Source organism: Colletes gigas, unplaced genomic scaffold, assembly GCF_013123115.1.
Source record: "Colletes gigas isolate AHSC1104 unplaced genomic scaffold, ASM1312311v1 Colletes_gigas_Sc00020, whole genome shotgun sequence".
NCBI lineage: Eukaryota > Metazoa > Arthropoda > Insecta > Hymenoptera > Colletidae > Colletes > Colletes gigas.
In genome coordinates, this window is record NW_025106649.1 from 1,376,298 (window position 1) to 1,393,882 (window position 17,585).

At 35.5% G+C, this 17,585-nt stretch overlaps 1 protein-coding gene across 4 annotated transcripts in view; it reads left to right on the forward strand.

Moving 5' to 3' along the window:
* The window catches only part of LOC122400835 (neuronal calcium sensor 2), a 162,626-nt gene that overhangs the window by 79,897 nt on the left and 65,144 nt on the right, over positions 1-17,585 (forward strand). The window contains exons 1-2 of one of the 4 annotated variants that reach the window (XM_043402510.1): positions 8,812-8,942; positions 9,889-10,301. The exons of the other annotated variants lie outside the window; for them this stretch is intronic. The gene's annotated coding sequence lies outside the window, so the exon portion shown is untranslated. Of the gene's footprint in view, positions 1-8,811; positions 8,943-9,888; positions 10,302-17,585 lie in introns of those variants that run through there. 4 annotated transcript variants of the gene reach the window in all.

Genomic DNA, 17,585 nt, shown 5'->3' on the forward strand with positions numbered 1-17,585 from the left:
ATTTTTCCCCCTGTACGACTGTTACGTCAAATAATATTTTTCAATAAATATTTCTTCGTACAGAAAGAACCTGAAAAGTACGAAGATTAAATACTTTTAAGATCATACTCCATCGAAGTAGAATATCAAATGTTTTTCTAACCGTGTTCTACGTTCCCATTAATTCGAACGAGGCGCCTAACTGGGATTTTCCAGTCCCATTTACCGGTTTCGTTCTTCTTCCGGTGGTCGTAATGCGCGATACTTATGCGCGACAGAGACGAAAGTCTTTTCGTTGATATTGCGAGCACGATTCGGCTTTTTCTCTGTTTGGAAGACGTGAAAGTGTCTGAAACGCAATACTTGATGCGGATATTGCGGCAGTTCTATGAGTTTATGCTTCGATAATAACACGCTTCAGTGTTTCGAAATGCGTACGCACGGATGTATGCATTGTCGAAACGGAATCTACGACTTTGCTTTATACGACCTTCTGTCGTACCATTTTTGGGCTGGATTAAAAAAGTAGCGTGCGTCTTTTATCGTTATAGCTTCGTTTTCAAAAATAATTATATCATCAAGCATCTACCTAACACAATTGAACACAATTTTTTAAAAACTGTATCTTGTGATTATGATCAAATAATATTTTTCTACAACAACTAAGCTCTGCATTAAAACATTTTCTTAGATAAATTAGGATTTTTAAAAAAATTTACTTTGTCGTAGCTGGAACGAAATTAAATTATGTACGTGCATTACTCAGATTTAGAAATAAAATTTGTTTGTGTTGTCTACTTTGTAGCTAACATTTCCAAACGATTAATCTGCGTAAAAAATAATTGAAGATTGTTTAACTCTTGCAGGTACTACGATCCGTTGAAAAACGAGAAAGAAAGATAAGTTTAATGCGGCATTAGCGTCTCCGGGTGAAATTTATGAAAAGCACATTTGCAAAGATTATTTCAAGTAATTTGTACGAGATAGTTCATTCTGTTGGGAAGTTAAACGATCATTCCCGAGAGTCACCATGAGATAAGAGGAACGCTTCTGGACTCAGGTCCTGAATTTAGTTCCCATGACAATACGAGCAAACCCGAGACAATGGCTGTGTCATTAGTGGTGTAATTGTTTATGTGTATATATTGAATGCCTACCAATAGTACCGTTGGGAGCCGAAGAGATTGGACACGAAGAAAATTATGTGTTTCCTATCAGTCAAAAAATCTTATCTCCTTCATAACGCGCGTAACGAATTTTATCTATCGATCAGCTTTCAACATTTATGAACAATTTCACTAGGAGTTGCTTCATCATTGTCTTTCGAATTTATTCACAATCTGAATTTGTTCAGTTACAACTGATGCACGATAAATTGATTTATTCTTTGATTCTATTAATCTTCGATCATCTACGATTAAAAATAGTTTCGAAAAGGCTTTTGTACCGCGCTGACGTTTAAAATTAATTTTGTGATCGAAATATTTTTAGAATCTTTTATAAAGTTCGTTTCGATAACGCCTTGGAAACGAAATAATACAGCCGATAGGAAGGAAAATATTCGGAATATTGACTAATCGAATCAAAGCGTTAAATTTGTTTCCACTCGCGCGCCTCGGTGAAACTTTTTAATTATTTCGTAATACGAACGGGGGACATCGAAAGAAATCGTATTAGATGCAGGTATCCGGGAAAGCTTTCACACTCGAATAATAAATCACGCGTGCAGCTGCTATCTTGACGTACACTTTGAACGTCGCTTATCGCGAGAGTTCCTCTTTTCGCTGTCCTATTGTATTTTATTTCCCGTTCGCGCGAGCTAAATAAAATAAGGGTAAAGCTCAGAAGCAATAGCCGGGGCGTTGAAAAGATCGTAGATACCGATGTGTGTCAAAGTATCGTTGTACTATATTTATTATGAATACATTGCTATACAATAGGTGTCACCGTACTTTCACCGTCCGACTATATTCCAGCTTCGATTGCGTTATATGCTCCTCAGACACGATGGAATTACTAAACGCATTCGTTTTAACAGATCGCTATATTCCTTCGTCAATAAAACTCCGATGAAAGAAATTACGCTTCTTCTGGGTTTTTTTTAGCAGCTTCTCCCGTTTACTTAAAGAGAAAAGACGGAGTTACACTTTGTTTCGTTACGCTCGAGGAACGAACAGTTTGGATATTACATTTCTTCGAAAACTGAACTTCAAACCTCGCGAAAACAAATGAGTTTGAAATGTATCTTGCTACGTCCCGCTTTAATATTTTTAATTTATACAGGGTGTTCGGCTATCTCTGGGAAAAATTTTAATGGGAGATTTTAAAAGCCAAAATAAGAGAAAAATGAAGAATATAAACTCGACTGAGGTTTCGTTAATATGTTATTCAAAAATTAAATTAAAAAATTTTAAATCATTCTGAAAAAATTATATTTAGTTACAGGGGTCAATTACAAGCATTTTTGGTGAATACACATATCCTTGAAATCCTACCTACTTTCGAGAAAAAAATTCGAGTGTGATGAAAGTTTTGGGCCAAAAAAAAAATTTCGAATCGTCTTGGAAAAATTATTTTCAGTTGCAGGGATCAATTACAAGCATTTTTGGTTAATAGACATACCCCCGAAATCCTACTCAGTTTCGAGAAAAAAATTCAAATAGTTGTTGAAAGTTTTGGGCGAAAAAAAAAAATTTCGAATCGTCTTGAAAAAATTATTTTTTGTTGCAGGGGTCAATTACAAGCATTTTTGGTTAATAGACATACCCCCGAAATCCCATTCTGGTTCGAAAAAAAAATTCCTTACCGAAAATATGATTTCTGGCTAGTAATATCTGTAGAAATTTTCATGCGAATATTTAAAACGTTATAACTCCTGAACGGATTGGAGGATTTTAACGTTTCAAAAAGCAAACAACGCGCATTTTAGTGGAGAATATGTAGAGCTTATGAAAATGTTGGAAAAGTTAGTCCTTGACCCCGTATAATGAAAAAAAAACCCATACAAATGGTACAATTTTCAAACAGCCATAACTTCTACAATAGTGAATATATTTGAATTAAACTTTTTTCTGAAGTGGAGCTCATAGGTACCTACAAAAAAGTATTAAACAACTTTTTTGTCGAGCGACAAACAAAATTACTAAAAATGAAAAACTAATTTTCAAGAAAATTTGAGGGGTAGGTGCTGAAATTTTTCGGCGAAAAAAAGAAATTTCAAATTATTCTGGAAAAATTATTTCCGGTTGCAGGGGTCAATTTCAATCATTTTTGGTGAATAGCCATACCACCGAAATCCTACGCATTTTCGAAAAAAAAATTCAGGAATGTGTACAAATTTTTCGTAGAAATTAAAAAATTCCAAATCGTTCTGGAAAAATTATTTTCTGTTGCGGGGGTCAGTTACAATTATTTTCGGTAAATAGACATATCCTCGAAATCCTGCGCATTTTCGAGAAATAAATTCAGTACGTGCGGGGCTTTAAACGTGAATAACTTTTTAACGAAGCCTCCATTATCAAATTGGTATTCTTGATTTTCGTCCTATTTTGGCCTCCAGAATCTCCCATTATAATTTTTCTCAGGGGTGGCTGAACACCCTGTATGTACAGAGACGAAAAAATTTTTCGTGTTGAAACTTATTCAAATATTAAATCGTGTCATATTTAATATTGCAACTTTTCTCCCCTTCTTTCTACAAAACTTGACATTTTCATTAAAACATAGTTCGACGCTGTTCTTCGGTCGACATTTTCAAATTATCCGATAAAAAGCCCCGCAAATTGTTGCATAAAATTCATTTCTCAACTTTAGTTAAATTAAAAAACGAAGAAATACTTAGATTGCAACGATTTTTGTTTCTCGTATTAATTCACAAGCTTAATCCCCGTCAATTTAACGATTTTTTCCCCAGTTTTAAACATCAATTTCAGAAACTATAATTCGATGCTTAATCGAACTTTACGTCGTTAAATTGCACGATGGCCATATGCAGTTTCCAATGAATTATGCAACAAGACTAAAATCTAGCTCGTTGTATAAATTCGTGGCAATATCGAAGACAGTAAATTATAGTGGCAGTAGTAAGTAAAATAATATTGTCCTTGGACGGAAGAGTTACGCGATACACGCGTTATTAGAATATCTTGCTCGACGGAACCGGAGAATTAATCTCGCGGGTTCGACGAGGTTTCTACCTCTGCTTGTAGATCGTTCCGACGGAGTTACAGGACAATGCAAAAATTCACGCTTGTCGGAAGAGTTTCTATTTACGAGTACGCAGGGGAAACGTGCGTGCGAAGCTGGGTTAACGTAACGAGCGCGATTATTATCGTTTCCTTTTTCAATACGTAACTTGCAAAACGTACGGGGGCACCACGTATATATTTCTAGTCGATGCTTTCGAAACCGCGCTTACATAGACGTCCACAGATAAAACGCACGGCTTTCTCCTGTGTTTTTCCAGAGAATACAAACGAGGGGAACAATAGGCAGCGGCCCTGTCCTAGTCGATTTCAGTATCTGTGACCCGATTATTCGACGTACCCCGTTATTGACCCGTTACCCACGGATTTCTGTACCAAGTCGTTAATCGATATTTACCACTATTTTATCTTTTTTAAATTCATCGCCGTGCGAATAAGCGACTCTCGCCGATTCAAAGGTGACCGGTTTTCGCGGCTGCGATATTTTAAAATACGGCTCAGAGCCGCCCAGAGGTTTTCACGATTTACTTAAGGGGGATAGTTGTTTTTCCCCCCCGGCGACTGAAACCCAAGCTGAAATGTAAATTCAAGAGATTGTGGTCGAACAATACAACAATCCAGTTCGCGTGAGAATGTGTATTTTTCTGGTCCAAGTTGAAGTAGCATTATGGAGACGAAAAAATTAGTTTTGCTCTGAGAAAACGGGGAATATCGTGATGATAATTAATCAAATGAGAGAGAGAAGGTTAAGAATTTTTTGTTATGGTGAAAGATTAAATTTTTGCCCTATTAAGCTGGATTAAATTATAATTTTGTAGAGTAAAACTGTATTTAATGAATGGTGTTTTATACTTGGAAAATATTAAAACTGATAATAAATGAATTTCATATCGTATAGTCTTTAATACCAGTTAGTTTAACTCCATTCTTGCGTTTATTTCGTACAGATTTTCTCTCAAATATTATAAATCAATACAGCTTAATATAAAGTAAAAAGTCTATTCATTTCTTATATTTTTAACATCCATAATCAGTATTTATATTATTAATTTCGAGTAAACTTTTCCAATATTGCTAGTTAGTAAAAAAATACATCTTTATTTTCGAAAGAATATCTCCGTTTCAAATTGAATTAGCTCTGAACATCAACGTTTTCTGTAATCGTCGCATGGTCATTAATTTCATGAATTAGAATGATTTAGAAATTTGCAAATTTAACAAAATATAGCGACGTTTTAAAGAAACACTCCACTTTGAAGAAAACCTTGAAAAGGTAAAAGTATTATTACAATTCTAGTTATCTCTAAAGATGAAATCGAATAAGTGTCCAAATTAGTCCTCACAGTAATTTTGAAAAATGTTGTTTCGAGAAAACTGCGTTTACAATTCGACCAGCATCTATTCGAACCGTATATTTCATGCTCCATTTATGCATCGTACACTTCAGACCTTCGTAATTTTCACGAGTTTTCGAACTCAATAGAAATCAAATAATGCCTCAAACTATTGATGTGTAGAGGGAAAACTTGAACTATCGATGTGTAGAGGAAAAATTTGTTCGATGTTTTAACCGAAAAAACGATTACTCTTTTAAAGAGATTTCGTCATATCTCGAGTTAAAAAATCTTGTATTATATTTAGAATTTTTTTTTTTTGTTAAATCTGATATATTGAACTAAAATTTTGTGTTTAATATTCATACGAAGAATAATTAATTATATCTTCACACTGTACCAAAAACACCAAAAATTTAATTCCAAATAGAGAAATTTCAAATATTAATGTTAGAAATATTAGAAATCGTGTTTTAAGCCCATTTTTTAACATTGTAAATTCATTACACTATTCATCGAAATTTCTTCGCAAGATTTTCACACGGTGATGAGAATTCGAGCTTTAAGGAATGAAAATATGTATTTTATTCGCTGCATAAAATGGTTCAGGCTGAAATTTCATCGAGTATATTTGAATATTTGTTTTCCAAATATTATCCACCCGCATTATGTAACGTTGCCTTGCAATTTTGTTGCATGTTGTGAGCTGAGTGATTGTGACAAGAAAGCACGACAGAGTATATATCTTCGTTAAAACGAAGTTGCTGCAAATTTATTACCCGATACTTTTACTGGATTATTATGCTCGGGAATATATGTCGTTACAAAATGTCCACGAGTCATAGAAGTAGAAACGTAATCATGAAATTACATACATTTCACTTTCAAACACTTCGCCCTTAATTAAACCAACAATTGTTACAAAATGCTAATACGTTAATGGGTTAATAAATGTCGTTGTTACCGTGATGTGTAGATTGCTTGATATTTATGTAATTAATGCACGAGGGATCCCGGTAATTATGCTGGAAATTCTACGCGAACAAACAACTTGAAAATGTAGAACAAAATTTGCACGAAACCTTGTTTTTGAAAAAATCTACATTGAAAATTCATCGATTACGTGTAGAGTGGAGTACGATTTGAACATCGGCACGATTGAAAAGACACGTCATGCGATATCGTTTTCCATTGTACGCGTATTTTAAAATTCAATTAACTTTGAAATTCGAAACGGAACATCGTAGGTATTATATTCTACATTTTCGAGTTATTTTTTCACGTAGAATCATCCCCTTTCCGGTTGTATCATGATTGGTATTTTAAACTATTGTGAACTACGTAGTCTAAAATTTGTTTCTAATTTTTTTGACCGCATCCGAATAACTATAATAGAAAGTGTTGAAATTTTTCGGTTTAAAAAAAAATTTCAAATCGTTCTGGAAAAATTATTTTCGTCTGTGGGGGTCTATTACAATCATTTTTGGTGAATACGCATACCCTCGAAATCCTAACCAATTTCAAGAAAAAAATTCTTTGCTGCAAATATAATGTCAGGCCAGAAATGGTTCTCCGAAATTTCATGGTAATCGTTAAAACATCATAACTCCTGAACGGATTGGAGGATTTTAATGTTTCAAAAAGCAAATAACGCGTATTTTAGTGGAGAATATGTAGAGATTATGAAAATGTTGGAAAAGTTGTTCCTTGACCCCGTAAAGTGAGAAAAACTCCATAAAACTGGCCCAATTTTCAAACGGCCATAACTCCTATAATAGTGAATATATTTCAATGAAATTTTTTTCTGAAGTAGAGTTCATGGGTACCTACAAAAAAGTATTAGACAACTTTTCTGTAGAGCGTCAAACAAATTGATTAAAAATGAAAACGAATTTTTAAGAAAAATCGGTGCTGAAATTTTTCGACGAAAAAAAAAATTTGAAATCGTTCTGAAAAAAATATTTTCGTTTGTGAGGATCAATTACAATCATTTTTGGTGAATAGACATATCCCCGAAATCCTACGCACTGTTAAAAAAAAAATTCATTACCGCAAATATAATGTGTGGTTAGAGATCTGTGATTATATTCCTCGTTTTTATCACTTCGTATGTAGATACCGTGTAATTATCCGGCATATAAAATTTTAATGGAAGATTTTAGAGGCAAAAATCAAGAATACCAATTTGTTGATTGGGGCTTCGTTAAAAAGTTATTAACATTTAAAATTCCGCCTGTAGTAGTGGTTCTCACTCAGCATGAGAAACTCTATTTACTGACGTATCGACATCCTTCCAGTTTTTCGAGTGAGATCCACTAGCAGCTGTTCGCAGATTGCCGTTCTAAATCGGTCGAGTAGATCTTGAGATATCATGGAAGCCAATTCAGAAATGATAGTTTCGAGTAAAAAGCATCTAAACAGAAGGATCAGATCGTTCAAGCCGGTATAACTCGACCGAACAATACCTTCGTTAATTTTAGAAGTCCAATGATATACTTTTGCACATATATTTCTAAGACTATATCCTTTAAGAAAATGCAAACAAAAAAAAAATTTTTTTTTTACGGTTTACAGCAAAAGACCCCCTTAACCACTTTAGTCAATCAAACTAACCCATCGAATGCCAACTACGAGATATATCATAGTGTTTTCTCTTCAATAAAAATGACTGTAAATGCCATTTCAATACTAAATCTGTAACTTAGTATTATAATATTTTGGAGAATTTCATATTTTCCTTAAAATAAACTCTTGGCTTCCAGGGCAAGACGCTATAAATTTGCCTGGCAGTCATGGGGTTAAACGTGCACTGTTGTATCCGTCCGTTTCTTACCCTTCCCGCTTTCCCGCCAAAAAATGATACGTACAGTAGTTACGGGATAGTCGCGGGAAGCGTACGCGCAGCAGCTGGAACGTCGATTCGTGCATTAGTGGAAGCGCTAGTGAAGGAGTAGTAGGAGGGGGGTGGCGTTGAGGGAGAAAGAGGAGGACGAGGAGGAGGAGAAGAAGGAGAAGGAGGTGGAGGAGGAGGAGGAGGAGTAGAGGAAAACCGGAGAAAGCAAGAAAACGGTTAAGGTAGCGGATAGCGGCCGCCGTCGTTGGTGGTGGATGCGATGGGAGGATGGAACAGCGGCGGCGGTAGTAGCGACGGTGGAAGCGGCGCAAAGCAGACAGTGAGTGCCATCGGCGAATGGTGGGGAATCGGAGGGGGTTGTGGAGGGGAAGGTGGGGGAGGGAACGAGTGGCAGTACAGCGGCTCGTTTAGCACGCAGGATCAGCTTGGGGGAGAGCCTCGCTCCGTCGCTTTTACCTCGCGCTGGCTAGTAGCTCTGCCGCATTCGTACGTGATACGAAAGAGACACGCGTCCACGACACAATTGCGTATAACAGCCTCCTAGAAACCGTTCTTGAGTCGTCTATGTGGGTGTGTTCCTCCTTCTCAGCGTTTCTTTTTCCGCGTATTTTCCTACCCCGATCACTCCGCACCCCTCCCCGTTCGCGGTTCGCCCTTCGATCCCTACGATTTTCAAACGCTCGTCCGCATCGTGCTTCTACATTCTTCCTCCCCCCTTGGTCGGCCCTGTTTTCTCTCTCTTTTTCTCTGTCTTCTCAAGATCCGATACAGCCACAGGGTCTCTCTCTCCTTTTCTTCGTTCTACGAACGTCCATCGATCTCTTCGGCGCGCGTGAACACACACGGCTCCCGGCCCGAAAGACCCGCGGACACGAACGCGAAAAAGGAGACGAAGGGGTTGCCCTGCCGTGTGCGTTCCCCGTCGTCGTCGTCGCCTCGAGTCACCGCCGAGTACGCACGCTCGTTGACGAGGAACAGAGAAGTGAAATCGCCAGGCGTCGTCTTTAGCGACGTTAACGTTCCTCTCGCGAACGGTCTTCGGAAGAGAGAGAAGAGAGAGGGAGCGTCAACCGACGAGAGAAAGAGCTTACACGCAGAGTGTGCCTAAGCCGCGGCGTATCACGGTTTTAGAAGCTTAAAGAGCCCACGGATACCAGCGGATCTCGGTGGGCGTTCGGGCGCGGGGCTAATTGGTGGTGGGACATTTGTTCCGGCGACAGGGGACGGAGTGAACGAACCGAGAAAATTACTCGCGGGTGGTAAGAAGAGCCTGGAAAAGAGAGAGATTAAAAGAGAAGTCTTTTCTCGAGCGTGTTGTTCATCGTTCGGTTAAGAATCTTTTCTTTCTCCCCGGTTTAACGATTCGCCCGCGGCTTGCCAGCGATACTCTTCTAAGCTCTATTTCTTGTCCCAAAACGCGATTGACGTCGTCGCGTGTTCCCCCCGCACCGTACATACACGCCACATATATGTAATATGGTCTCTGTTACGAGAATATTGTAATCGCGTTTTTTAGTTCGGCGTACAAAGGACGCGTGGGTGCATTACGCTGCCTGGACCATCGATGAATTGTGCGTGCACCTAAAGGATAGACGGGGAGAGTGTAGATCAAGTGTTTACGCAGCTAAGTTTGCTCGTGTGTTGTGAAACGAAGAAGGTGGATGTCTTCGGAAATAGCGGGGAAATTCTGCGAGCGGATTTCTACTGGCTGGGTCACGTCGGTCCGACTACTGAACTTTCGACGAGTCAGTTCGACCTCGCGCTCCAGTGCACGCGTTTAAGTACCCAGTTTTAAAGGGGTTACTACGTGTGATTTTTCGAAAGGTTTCAAAGTGACACCACGGAACAGAGACCGCTATTTACAACACGAAGCAACGTCGTTAAAGCGTGGCCTCGTCGCGTCCTAGGATTCGCTACGTTGATCAGCCGGTAAGACGAATTTTAGTGCTTCGCCAACCCGACGGCCTGTGGTATTTTGTCTCTGATTTTTTTTAGAATATTGACTATTTTCAGAATAGAATTATTATTGAAATCTACAGTAAATTTTTTAGTATCATTTTCTAGGAAAAATTGGAGAATTTAATGAAAATGATTAAAATCTGTATTCCTTTACTAGTATTTTAGGGAGTAAAAATTTGTAAAGCATTGGAAAATTGGAAAAGTTGGTAAAATTGATGTATTAAAATCTGCATTCCCTTATTAGTATTTTAAGAAATTTGCAAAACATAGACTTGAGTTTCTTGACTTCTTTTATATTATTATTAATTTATTAACCCGGAAAAAACCCCTTTAGTAGACAGAGAAGTGATATATAAGAAGAAACAAATTTATATAATTTTGTTAAATAATTCATATTTACTTGCAAGGATATTTTTGAATTCTCAAGGATTGTCCAATTATATCTATTTTTATGAGTACAATCATTCTATTTATACAATTTTTAAATAACAAATTACAAAGAAACGGCTCTGTTCAGTAATATTTCGCGAAAGTCTTCTCGAGCAACATCGGTTTATTTATTAAAATGTTTGGTATTAACTTGCTGACAATATCTTATGTAAATACTTGATACAAATGTGAAAAACCTACATTAAATACTGTTCACTTTCTTGTGTGCATATCTGTATTATTTTATTTCATTTGACTAAGAAATATTTTTTCCCCTTTTTTATGTATGATTTTTTTTATAATTTCTATTAATTTGTACGATACACATCGTTTACCAAACTCATGTTCTAAAAATTAGCGTATCTTATCACAACTTTTTTACGTTCTTAGTTAATCATTATTATTGAAAAGCACCTGAAACAAATTGCTGCAAATATCTCAATAAATAAATCGGAGAAGTTGGGAAAGATATTCTCGATTTTTCAAATTATTTTTATTCAGTATTTAACATTCTCGATGTTCTCAGAATATAATGTAACAGATTTGTGTTTTTTTTTTCTTATTATAAGCCTCCAAAAAAATAATATAAGATTCAATATAAACAGTTGCAAGTATCTCAATAAATTCTCCATTTTTGGAATTATTTTTATTTAATATTTACCATTTTTCATATTCTCAGAACATAATGAAACAGATTCGTATTTTTACCGGATATAAGCATTGCAACAAAATAAAAAAATATTCTTTCCCCCCACAAAAATGTATAAATACATACCTATAATATAAATTTTATTCATATATTTCCTCTAAATTCAAATTGTGTTATCATAAATGCAATTAGAATCTAGCTATGGTACGTATTATGTTTGTCGCCATAAATGAAGCGCAAAGGGTTGAAAATGAGCACTAAGAATACAAAAATTAATTGCATTTTGAACCACAAAATAATCTTACAAAATACAGTATAAGAACATAAATATATTTAATTTAATTCTACAAACTAGTACAAGAGATAAAACCAAAAAAATTATTACAATATATAAATAATAAAGTCCAATACTTTTACCAATTTTTCCAATCTATAATCTAAATAACATTTTAAATATTGTAATTTAAAATTCGTTACGTTTAAATTCTATTTCAAATTTCTATTAAAATAAATTCTCCAAAGACAAATTGTAACTGCTACAAAATGCAGCAGGCTCGAAGTTCGTATTATCGTTGGCAAAACACGAGTAAGAAAATTCCTTGTTAGCTTTAATAAGTCATTTAGAAGGATTCGATATTCCGATGTATTGTATATTCCGGTAGCGATGCCACGAAATTTTGAAGTGCCTGCATAATTCATGGCGGCTCTCTATTTCCCTCTCGTCCATCATTTCGAATCTCTTTACCACCCTCCCGTCCCTAATCTCCTTTCGCTTCGGCGGTAGCTTCTTCGAAATCAACGTAATAAGAAAAGGAGGACTATTTCTTGTCGATGTAATTGCACATTTAAGCAATTATTACGGTTCCAATTGAACAATCGATCCAACTCTGTCCGAATCGGATGAACGTGGCTACCGCGATTTTAATGGGAATTATTATATAGCGTCGAATCCCATCGGGCAAAAATTCATTTTCGATAATTTAATGCAGCTGCATCGAGATTGGCTTACCGAGAAGAAAATTGTTGGAATAAATTGCTTGACATTCGACGACTGTTCTTATTACAAGCGTATCGATTCAACTTACGATCGGAGCGAAACGTTTCAAGCAGTTTACCTTATTCTTCCTTTTTAACTCGGCGTCGGTGAACATTCCAACATTACGAAGACGAGTTTAATATAAGCAAATATTAGTCTTTTTTACTTCAAGATCCATCGGAGATTTTTGTTTTTCCCCGAACATATGATTTATATTTAAAACCACAAGCTTCTCTAATTTATATTTATACTGTCTTTATTTTTAGACGCAAAATTTCCGTCTCGTTTCGAGATAGTGATTCACTCACGGAACAACATTTCAATAACGATTGTAGTTTTCAGAATTTTTTAATATGCGTATTTTTAAAATCGAATTATTTAAGAACGTAAATTGTTTGCAGTACACAAATTCTAGCTTAATATATAATCTCTTCCAAAATTATCGAGATACCGAAATATTTCGAAAAACGTATTTTTCTTCGGGAACCGAAATAGAAATTTCTCAGGAGAATCACGAGAATTCTCGGGGGCGCAATCATCGATAAACAGCGGTGAATTACAGGTTGTAAATCATTGTTGCTCTGCATATCCTCCGACGAAATTCGCGCGTGTTTTCTGCGGCGTGTACTTTTGTTTATCATTGTTTACCATGCAAATCGTCGCGTGATTATGCATAATGATACCTTTTACGAAAGAGTGCCAACGAAAATACATGTTTTCTCGGCGAACCAGCAATTTCAGCTCGATATTTTGATTGTACGCGAATCGCACGGGTTTATTAACTTTGTCGATTTTTATCAGACGTTTCGTTAGGGTCGTAACCGTAACGGAGTCTTTGAAATTGTTGCAACGATGCCCGGAACAAAAGCTGTTAAGCTGAAATTACCGTGTCGTAATAGTATCGGTAAATCAATAGCAGGAGAAAATTAGAATTTAGTGCAGCCTTGAGCCCCAGGAGTCGATTTGAAAACATTCGTTCGGATAGACCTGCGTGAGCATCGAGTTACTCTGCCTCACCCTTGACATTCTGACCAGTTATTCCTCCCAGGATAATGTATCTTCGATACAAATCATTTTGTCAGTGGCCAGTCGATTCTAAATCAATCGAGAAGCAAAGTTCGTTTCGCTTGATTTACAAAAGGAAATATTTCTTTTTAGTATCTTGGTGGGAAATTCAATCGTAGCTGTTTATTCAGTCACGATTGGAAGCCTTCGATAATAATAAAAATGTCCTTATTTTAAATCGAGGAAATATAATTTTCATTTCGAATTGAATCGTAGGAAAAACATTTGTAATTAAATTATGTAACTTGCAAGAAGACAAAGTATCATTATTATTCATTTATTAACGAGAAAGACACTTTAGCGTAAAAATAAAATAGAAATTATACAGAGAAAATATCCCTTATAAAATTTTTTTGTATCGAACAATTAATTTTTTATTAGTTCAGCGACTGCACTTCGATCGAGAAAAAAGTCACGTGAGTGTTTTGCTGGCGTTAAACGTCTCTTTACTTTTCGACATGCTGACTCAGGAGGCTTTTATAGTGTGCTAATAAGTGCATAGTGAGTTACTCGTAATGTACACAATAGCTCGTGCGTTAGGCTCTGTTTTCGTACTAGTTATAAAGCAATATTTGTCGATTGGGATCTGCCAGATCCCCCCGCCCCCACCAGACTACTCCCAGGATTAATTAAGTTTGTGGCCTTTGAAGCAACTAAAGTAGAAAATCACTGTTTGACGAGCAAACACATCAGGCAATAAAGTATCGGTTATCTGCTCGACGTGTTAGCCTTTTGTTATTATTGGGCGTTATTAAACTATTTAAATAGGATGCAAACAGAATTTTCAAACATTATACTTATTCAAATTCATAGGAAAAACTATTTGATAAAATAACTCGTACAGAAAATACTTTCGAGAAGTCGTTAATAATCTTCTTGTCGATAGTTAAACATCTACGAAAGAAGATTTATTTCTCAAGAAATCAAATGATAAACGAGCAATTTCTGTTTTTTTTTTTTTTTTTCTTATAATGTGTCGAGTATTCAAAGGAAGAATAAGATACCAACTTTGTGATCAATTTTATTTAAAATTTCGTTACAATTATAGTGTAATTAAATTTTGATCTGTTGTACAATATTTTGTTGCACGAAATTTTTCTCTCTGTTCATAGAAAAATGCCACCCATCTTCGAGAATTTAATAGTTCCGTCGTTTTACGTCAAAGTCGAATTGTTTGTCGTCCGGGAACTCCCGCGAAAGGTGATCAATCTCGAATCACATTGAATCTATTTAAATTGCTCAGTCATGTGGTGACGAATTTTACGGATAATTATGCAGCGTCTGAAAACGAGTCTGAATACATTTGTCTGAAAGACGTCACTGGAATACTGGTTTTACAAGTATTTCTTTAAACTGCAATTTTGTACATTGAATATAACAATAGCAGCAACGAGGAAACTTCAGCCATTTCTACTATACGCGAAACAATAAGTGGAAAGGTCAATATATGCAAAGTAAATTCAAATTCAAATTTATTCCTCATTTATTACAGAGGTGTGCACAGTACTTAGCAATTACGTAGTCAGAAATTTAGCAAGAGGGTTCCACTAAAAATTAGCTGAGATAACTTTATTATAAAAGATGGAGAAAAAATATGTTTAATCTGTGGTACATGAAAGAAAATGTCGACGAGAATATATTTTAAATTTTCTGACCTGACTTCACTTTTTGATTTGAATATTAAATATTAAGAATTTTCTATCGAGAGATGTTTTTAAAAATACCGTAGAAATTCTTAGATACTTATTTTTACACGTGTATACCGCTATTATACACAAAACTACACATTAGAATCGTCAATTGAGGTAGAATTACGTAATTAATTACATTGCACCGAAGGCCATTTGGAAGTCATTGTTGATATAGCTCGTTGATTTTACCTGCAGGCTCGTACATACGAAAATTTATAAAATGGTTTTAAAAATTTACAAAAAAAGCACAGAAAATTTAATATTACCAACTCGAAATACTTTTTCACCAACCAGTAATAAAAATACTAAGGGTCAATTAAATATTGCAAGGCCGTGACAGCAAAATTGTGGTTAATTTAGTATGCAAATTCACAGACCTTTAAATTATTGATACATAATTGCAGGACAAAGCGGGAATCAATATGTTCTAGATTTTTAAATGTAATATTGTTATGGTCAGCATCACATATTGGTGGGTGAGAAACAAATTACACAAAATATGAAAATTATATCATAATTAAACGACGATCTTTGAGATGAGGGTTTTGATTTTTTGTAAATAAAAATAAAACCAATTTTAAGTCAAGGCTAGTAGTTTCAAACTAAAATTTGCACATATTGTTTACATAGTTAAATCTCATATAAAATATAAATATTCTGATAATTCAGATTTAATTACCAATCCTCATTTTCCTCACTCTTTACTTAATTTTTATAAAAAAAAATATCCAAAAACCTGCGATACAATTTAATCTCCGTAATCCCGTTTCGATTCGTCGAATATTTCCACGCATCGTTTTGAAGTTTGGAACATAATTTTACTGCATAATTCTGCACCATATTGTTCTATTTGCGTTTACGTACGTTGTTTTGAAGTTCGACGCAAAATTCGATGGCGCAACTCTGCTAAATATTTCGTTGTTTCGTTTGCACTGCAACTTACACAACTCACGCGTGAAATCGCGTTAAAACATTGTCGAACCAATATTCGTGAAACCTCCCAAAATTTTGTTTCCAACTTCGTCGAAATATCCTATCTAGATTAATTTTCTTCGTCGTTCGCGGAGAATTCTGTTCTTTAAGTTGTTGTGTTTACACAATATTCTGTGCGAGCCGCAAAAACAATTTCGCGTTTTGTTCTCTCGACAGGTCTAATGGAAAGGTACATTACAGTTACACCGTTTTCGAGTGGTACCTGACAGATTTGGCAGAACACGAAATAACTCACGCAAATTGCTCGAGACATACCGCGTTCTGCATAATGCAACGAAGCTCTCGCGAAGTTGCAGCGATTTTTGCCTCTAGGGCTCTAACCATTTCTCATAGTTTCCAATTCGGATTCCTAGGTAATTCCCCATTCGGTTTGCTACATAGTTTCCTACAAAGATGGTCGCCTGGCATGCATTAGGTGTGCTCTTTCCATTATACGATGGAATATACGATTGGGGACATTGGTACAGAAAGTTCAGATCATCTTTCATAAGTCCACATCGCATGAAATTGTCTCCGTAGATACGAAAACTCTGACACGCGATGAAATGTAAATTTTATTCCGTCGAAATACGCATTATTAACAGGAATAGTTTTCTTCCAAATTAGTAGTAAATTATTAGATGAATCACTTAAGCGGGGTTGCTTAAGTATCTACTGTTGTTTGTGGTTGTTTGAAAGGACTTCTTAGGACTAAATTATACTAGACTGAGAGATAGAATAGTTTCTTCTCGAATTAATAGTAAATTATTCAAGATAAACCACTTAAGTGGAATTGCTTAAATGTCTATCGTTGTTTGTAGTTGTTCGAAAGGACTTCTTAGGATTAAATTATACTAGAGTGAGAGATAGAATAGCTTTCTCCCAAATTAATAGTAAATTATTCAAGATAAACCACTTAAGTGGAATTACTTAAATGTCTATCGTTGTTTGTGGTTTGCTCGAAAGGACTTCTTAGGACTAAATTATACTAGCGTGAGCAATAGAAGAATTCACTTTTATGAAATGAGTAGTTGTTTGAAAAGAGATAGAAGAATTTTCTTTTAGGAGGTCTTGAGGTCATCGATATTTTTTGGCCTAATAAATCCCAGTGAATATTCCAATACAGTTCTCATAGATAAGTATATGTGTCCATCAATCAATACGAGTTATTTTTAGATCAATTTCTGATGCATACCTTCAACTTGTTGATCAATACAAAACTGTTGTTATTGTTCGACTTGTGTTTAAAAGGAAGCAGTAAAATATGCCTTTCACCATATTAAATACCAAACAGTTACCACAACCTCTTTTGGTCACAATGATGGTTTCATTGTTAAATATAATTAATTGTCCATTCTCTAAAAATGGACTTCTGCTGCTTCGAATTTTAAACAAGTCTGCCTCCAATAATT